Here is an 8149-nt window from a genome sequence, read left to right as displayed (position 1 = left end):
AAATCCTCAAATTAAATATTTGTGACCCGAAATTGAAATCTCTAATTTCCATAAATTTTTAAATTCATCTTTTCACTCTTATTCAGAATTTAACTCTTAAATACCGTCATTAAGAACTTAATATTTTCGGGCCTTACAATTCCTCCCCTCTAAGGAATGATTTCGTCCTCGAAATCACATTCAATCTTACTGCTGATTCTCGTAAGCTGTATAGCTGAATTGAAGTCAGTTCTATGAGCTTTAGATATCTATTCTGATATCTTCTCTTCTATAGCATCTTAATCTTCTTTCTGATCGCTTCTGCAATCATATCTATTCTCTTGAACATATAATCACTAAGTCAACTTAGATCTAAGTTGCTCTTTCTCGTGATCTAACTCTGTATCAGTTCTCTGACTTGAATGTACATACATATTCTAGCTGATATTATTCAGCCAATGCATATGGATAACAAGTCATCTGTCTGACAATTTGAGATGGAGTATTAATCAATAAGCTAGATCAAATACTCATAGCTTCTGAGATCTCTTTCTGAACCTAATGATGCTTGGGAAAGAACTTCTTTGCTGATCATTCTGTTCAGGCTTCAAAATCTATATCTATTACTCATTTGCTAGCTCTGTCTATGCTGATCTGTTCTTATTCTGTTCAAATCAATCTTCAAATTCTCTATCTTTTCTTGACTCATATCTGGTCTGATAGCTGATACTTCTGAAATATCGTTTCAATATAAAGACAATTTTGTTTTTCTTATCATCTAAATGCAAAAGACTGTCTCTATATCTATCAGATAGCTGTCACAGAAATTATGGTAATAAAATGGCACATAATCAATCAATTAGTATTGAATCTAGTACTATAGTTCTGAGCATATCCTCGGAAATCTGGAAAATCACATCTGATAATCCACTAATCGGAGGATGGTATAATGAAATCTCATACAACCAAATACTCAGAACATCTGACAATCAGTGCCACAATCTAGAAAACAAATCTACAGTCTCCATCTTGACAATAGATGTCAATAATTCCTGTAATCTGATCATCTTGCTAAATTCATAACAAGTATCTCTGTATGTTTGTATCATATCTAATACAACATATTCCTAAATTTGTCGCTATCTACTACAATCTAAATCGCAAAATCATGACGATTCGAGTAGATTCGAACTAAAGTCTTTCACAAAGTTGATCTTCTTTCAACTCTTATGTAACATCTCTGTTACAGACATCACTTGGGTTCTTCTTTTCTGCTTCGTTTATTGGAATTTTAGTATTGGTAATGTCAATTCTGTCGTATCTGTTTTCATTTCTTTCACCAATACTGATTTCCAAGTAATGACTACATGTAAGTCATACAGATGTAGACAATTGAATGGATATTCAATTTGTTGTCATATGCCTCTTTCAGAATCTGATATTCCATATCTAGAATATCTGGCATACTCAAACGATTATTCACCGCAAAATTCATCTGTTCTGATCTGCTATCTTATCTCATATCTGAATCTAGCATTCATAATCTAATTTTCATTGCTTGATCTAATATACATGTTGCTTTTATCTTTCCAAACCAATCGATATTAGCTTGGATTGCAACAATTCTGATTATTTGAGTATCTGTCTAGCAACTCACGTATAAAAATTACAGATCTGTAATCACTCGATCAAGAATTCATCTACTTTTCTTCTTTCTATTTCCCAAGTACTAGCAAATTATGCAATCAACCCATAAATATTGTGGATATTTTGAATCCGAGTTTCTATCAATTACGAGCCAAATACTTCAAGATACACTGAATAGATACATCAAATAATCAATAATGCTCAAATTTCAATCAAAGAACCTTGCTCAAGGAAATGTCAGACAAAATCAAATATTCTGAATGACAGCGAGTTAAGCAAAGCAGACTCTAGCAAAAGAATAAGAGTCAATCAAAATCGATCGAGATCAAATAACACAGCCTCAGAATCGATATCAAGAAATTCAAGAATCATGATGTCTATGAGGTAATAGCTTCAGCAAAATTGAAGATAAAGCTCAACTGTAACTGATTTTTCTTATTCTCTATTGACATGAGTTCATTTATTAATTCTCAGCTGACAATAGTCGAATATAATCTTTTCGACTTAACTTATTGTCATAGAATTAATCATCATTTCGGTACTAAATAACTCTTTTCTACTCAATCTTCTAGCTGTTTCTGGAGTTCTTCAGTTCAAGTAATGTTCTTCTATACGAGTTGTCATCAGACTTTCATACTAGACATCACTTTCTAGAGAACTCCTTTCATTTCGTAGAAAAGTCGGAATATGTCTTCTGAATATTTTTGTATATTCTAACCACTGACATATCTGTCAATTCTAGGTTAGTTCTATACTAATTCAGTACATCGACTAAAATTCTTCCGACGTTTTCCTCTTGGTATACCGAGTACCGAATAACAAAAATCTAATTTCTGAAACTCACATCTTAACTATTGCTTAATCAGTGCACGAATTCAATCAGCTGTTAACTGGTACTTAGTTATTGCTTTAATATCTATAATGCATTCTAGCTTAATCTCACGCCTGATATCAGCACATTCAATCTTATTTCCTCAATTCTGTATTTCATCTTCTATGACTAATCTTGCAAATGTATTCCATCTACTCAAAGGCAAAATCTCAGCAAATACGATAAATAAAGGCTCATCAGATATGGATTGTAGCATAACAAATCACTGATCTATAAATGTATGCTATGCAATAAATATATAAGCGGTTATCTAGAATTAACTCACTTACCTGTAATATTCTTATCTGATACAACTTGAGCCTTATTTTCTGTATTGGCTTATTGCCTATGAAATTATCTGCCATTCAAATGTTCTCTTGATCTATTTCAGCTAGGGAAGCTATGCTTATATTTCTTCATCTGCTGGAGTTTAGGCTAAATCGATCTTTGCTGCAGTTATCACTATCTCTTGCTTCATAGGTATACTGCTATGAAAGTTATAGTGGAGGTAATGATCATAGTTTTTCATAATTACAGAGGCATGAATAAAAATTCAACTCTGTCTTGTACTACCGGTTCGTGATTTCGTTATTCTATTACTGGCTTGAAATCAACTCATTAAAGTTGTTATGCTTCTATGCTGCAAAGTCTGTTATCATATACGAAAAGAAACAATTTTGTTTACTTACCTGCCAAACATTTCAATACTTCTTCTGGCGACTTCACCAATTTCTTGCTAAGTCCTGGAGTTGATATCAATCAAGCTGATTTTATGTTCATCTGAGTATTCTTCTCTTGAACAACTGATCCAGCTCTTCAAATCAACTCCTTTCAAGATATAACATATTCTGTATCTTTCTGAGTTGGTGATTAATAGCTTTGGAGTTGTTCAACTAACATACTCCTCAGTGCAATCATCATATCGATCGGCTCAAAAACGTACCTCAACACTGTTCTGTACTATCTGAGGTTCTCATTCTATGTGTACAATCTGTCTTATTCAATAACAGAAGCAATATATATGGCAGAGATTATAAAATATAATTTCAGTATAACATACATATAATCTCATGCTTCTGAATAAAACACATACTTGCAAATTCTCATGTTTTTCAAATAATACATGCTTGCAACGAATTCATTTATTCTAATGAATTCAAGAAATCAGGCATCCATATCAGCATATAAGCATGTAATTCGCATATCGGTGAAGCAAGCAGTGTTCAATCAAGCAATCATAGTCGCATACAATTCTGTAAAGCAAGTAAAGCATACTCATGCAATACTATAAATGCATGCGACTCAATCTACCCCGCTCAACTTCTATATTAGTCCAAGACTTTACGCTCTGATACCACCTGTTGTGGAGACCTCGGGTGCTAATCTAATCTTACAGGGCAATTAAAAAAAAGAAATATTCAATCTGAATATTAGTCTGCTTAATAAGCAAATAAATCATACAGGACATTTGGCGATGCGAAAACACATCGCGAAAAGCAAATTTTTTTTTTTCCGGACAGCCCACACACGGACCTAGGTCCGGACCCAAGGCACGGGGTCCGTGCCTCTTCTGGACCAGGGTCCGTGCACAAGGCAGAACTCGAAAATGAAGAAGTTGTAGAACAGTGGCCTACACGGACCTTGACACATGGCATGCACGGGGTCCGTGCCTTCTTTATTCTAAACTTATTCAGAAACAGTAGGGTACACGGACCCTTACCCAAAATCTGCACGGGGTCCATGCCCTGCTATAAAAATTCAGAATATTAAACATTTCAAGGTTTACAGCAAAGCATAAAGCTCTTGTTCACATCTCAAACCTCATAAACATGCATTTAAACTGTTCTAATCATCTGAAATACATGCAATCATAAACATAAACGAGTATTCTACAAGTTTCACATATACAAAGGTTCTTGTTGTTCTAACATGAATACCAAATTTAAAATACATGTCATCTGCTTAAAACCTGAGTCTCCACTTTTAATCTTTCAATCTCGTGCAATCCAAGTCAAGTCTGACTTGCTTATGCCCCAACCTGATGCAATGCACACATACACATAAAGCAACAGCCGGATAACTCCGGTGATAATAAATCTCAGTATGAACGACATGCATATACATCATTTAAGCATATTAAATCTATATGCCAAATGAATCTTAAATCTCAAATCATGTAATAACAGGTAAAACATGATAATATATGCGTTCATTTATAATAAAATAATACCAAGCATATAAACTCATTCAAATCTTGAATGAAATATAATAACATGCTAGCATTTATAAACGCATAATCTAAACCATAGAAATATCTAGGTTAATGCATAAATGCAATGCATGTGCCAAGGAATAGACTATCAAATCTGATATCAATAAATCTTAGCTCTGGGATCCCGAGGAAATAAAATTTTTAATCAACCACCAACTCTCCCACTCAAGGTGGTGTTAAATATCTCAATTCCCCTGACTTTGGTGCAACTATAGTGAGTCATCTAGCTCTGGAAATAAATCTATATTCCGTGCCATGAGTCATCTGACTCTGGAAGTAAATCTACATTCCATGCCACTCAACTACAGTTCTTCAAACGTCATCTGCACTCTAGGCCATTCAACCCTCTGTGCTTTTCTGGCTGGAGTTCAAGATGAATGCAACATAATCTGGATGCATCAAATCATACATAAGCTAAAACAACATCTTGAACACATCAATCATATAATCATATGATCATCTAATCACTCAAGGATACCGACAAATCTGTAAGCATCACATAGAATACGTAAAACATGTTCAATACAGAACATAATATAAATCAAAGAAGACAAGTAAACATTTACATAAATATTCTGGGAAGTCAAGAAGATAGCTATCTAGAATAATCTATCTCGTTTATGTAAACGTAAACAATAAAATATATTAAATATGTTGTATGTGATTTTAGGCAACTCGATAATCAGAAACAATCTCGAGTTATCCTGCCCATCTTATTAATGTCTGTTCATACCTTTCCTTCTGAATCTGAGAAGCTCCAATTCTGGACAAATAACATCAAAGAACTTCTATTAAAATCTGCTCAAATCATTACAATCATTCAAGGCAAACTAGCTTCACACCTTCTTCAGTCTTTCTCGATTCAAAGGCTAACTTCTCGAGTTCGTCGATTCGAATTCGATCTTTTGCATTCAAATCTGAAATGCATTGATTTTCAATTCAATATCAGCACCCAATATCACTAAAATCTCATAAATTCTGAAACAACTACAAGACTTGATTGTTCGGTCAAAATCAAAACCGACGGCGTAACGATTCGAATTCGAATATCCCAAAGGCATTAACATCAATAATACAATCATATCAATCAAATATCATCACCAATTCCAGCAGCATAAAACGTGAACATCAGCCCATAAAAATCAGATTTCTGAAAAATCTTTCAAAAATCGGAAACATGTTCAAACGACGATCTTTTTTCAATCCGTCTTAGATATGCTATCGTCGTATATACTAGAACATGTTTATACAATCAAATCTTAATTCTAACAACATCATAAAATTCAAACATGGTAGAAATTCTTAAAACTTACGTCAAAACGAAGCACTCGGAGCTGTGATCGCAAATATATGCTCAATCGGAAATTCTACCGGGCGGATCGATTTTTATCGAAGCTTGAAGAATCGAAAATGGCTTGGAAGCCTTCTCCCTCCTCTCTCGGTTCTTGGCTGCCACCTTTCTGATTTCTCACGTGAATTCTAAGTCAAAATAGATATATATTGACCTATTTGCTGTTTAGTCCCTGAACTATGGCATATTTGCAAATTAGTCCCCGGACAAGCGATTTAATTCAATTTCAATCCTAAATAATTTAAGAATATTAGAATTTAATTTTAAACTCTAAAAATTCTTAAATTAAATATTCTCGAATTAAAATTAAATCATTTCGGACCTTATCGCATTTTAGTCCTTGAACTTCTCAATATTCGCAAATTGGCCCTTGCTCGGATTTCATCCTCAAATTAAATCCTTGATATTTATAATCTTGGAATTTAAATCATAAATTCCATAAATATCAATTAAAATATTTTTAATCTTTTAATTTAATAATTCCGGATATTAAAATCTTAAAATCCAAAAATCCTCAAATTAAATATTTGTGACCCGAAATTGAAATCTCTAATTTCCATAAATTCTTAAATTCATCTTTTCACTCTTATTCAGAATTTAACTCTTAAATCCCGTCATTAAGAACTTAATATTTTCGGGCCTTAAAACATTCATCTGATAATTTCCCATGAAATTCGCCGCATCAACTTCAAATACTTGCTGTTCTTCGGGGTGCTGAGCTTGCACTTGATTGGCTGGAGCTGTCTGCATAATTTTCATCTGATGAGTAAGAGCATCGATTTTGGCATTCAATGCTTTAAGTGCATCGACTTCTAGTACTCTAGCCTTTTTCTCCTTCTTAACATCTGGCCATCCAATGTTGCTTTCAGCCATATTTCCAATAATTTCCCACGCCTTTGCTGGTGTCTTCCTGAATAGGCTTCATTTAGTAGCAGCATCCAACATGGATCGAACAGATTGATCAGCCACATTGTAGAAAGTCTAAGTCTGCTGGCTTTGAGTAAGATTATGTTGAGGACACATCCTCAACATCTTTTTGAATCGAGTCCAAGCCGCATGTAAAGATTCAGCTTCCTTCTTCCTGAATGAGATGATGTCATAAAATAGTTTTGCCATCTTCGTAGGAGGAAAATACTTGTTCAGAAAAGTCTGAACAATTTGGTTCCATGTAGTAATAGAACCCGCAGGCAATTCATCCAGCCATTCAACAGCTTCGCCTTGTAGAGAGAATGGGAATAACCGCAGTCGCACTGCATCAGATGTTACCCCATTAACCTTGAACGTGTTGCAGATCGACAGAAAACGCTCCAGATCAGTGTAGGGGTCCTCCACAGATATACCCCCAAGTCTTGCTCACAGTTGGATAAGCTGAATAGTAGAGGGTTTCAGATCAAAATTGTTCGCCTCAACAGCGGGGCGAACAATGCTAGATCCATAACCTTCAACTGGCGGCCAAATTAGATCCTAAATAGTACGGTTGTCTATCATGTCTTCTTCTGATTCAGATTCTGTTTCAAGCACTAGATTAAAATTCTTCCTTGCTTTTTGGATCTTGCTGAGCGTGCGTTCGATCTCCAAATCAAGTGGTAGAAGCTCCTTAGATCGAATGTTATGCATGCACAACAAGCTAGTACCTAAAAATCACAAGGAAAAGAAGAAAATTCAGAATTTTAATAAAATAAATAAAGTCTAATCTCAAGCGAAATAAAAATTCTGATATCAAACAGTCCCTGGCAACGGCGCAAAAAACTTGACCGCTAAAATCGGTGTGATAAAAATCAACTGGCAAGCGTACCAGGTCAAGTTATAGATAGTGAATAAAATCAGATGTCGAACCCACAAGGACTGTATAAATATAAATACCAGAATATGATTATTCTTACTTAATCTAGAAAAATTAATAAGAGTGATTTTAGGATTTTAAACTAAGAAATTAAATTATAAATAATATTCAACTGAAAACACAGCATAAATTTTTAATTAAAATTCAATTTGGGAAAAATTCGATCAAGGACTCACGCAGGTACCA

The sequence above is a fragment of the Henckelia pumila genome, chromosome 4, assembly GCF_033568475.1.
Source record: "Henckelia pumila isolate YLH828 chromosome 4, ASM3356847v2, whole genome shotgun sequence".
NCBI classification, from domain to species: domain Eukaryota; kingdom Viridiplantae; phylum Streptophyta; class Magnoliopsida; order Lamiales; family Gesneriaceae; genus Henckelia; species Henckelia pumila.
This window is presented reverse-complemented; position numbering follows the sequence as displayed.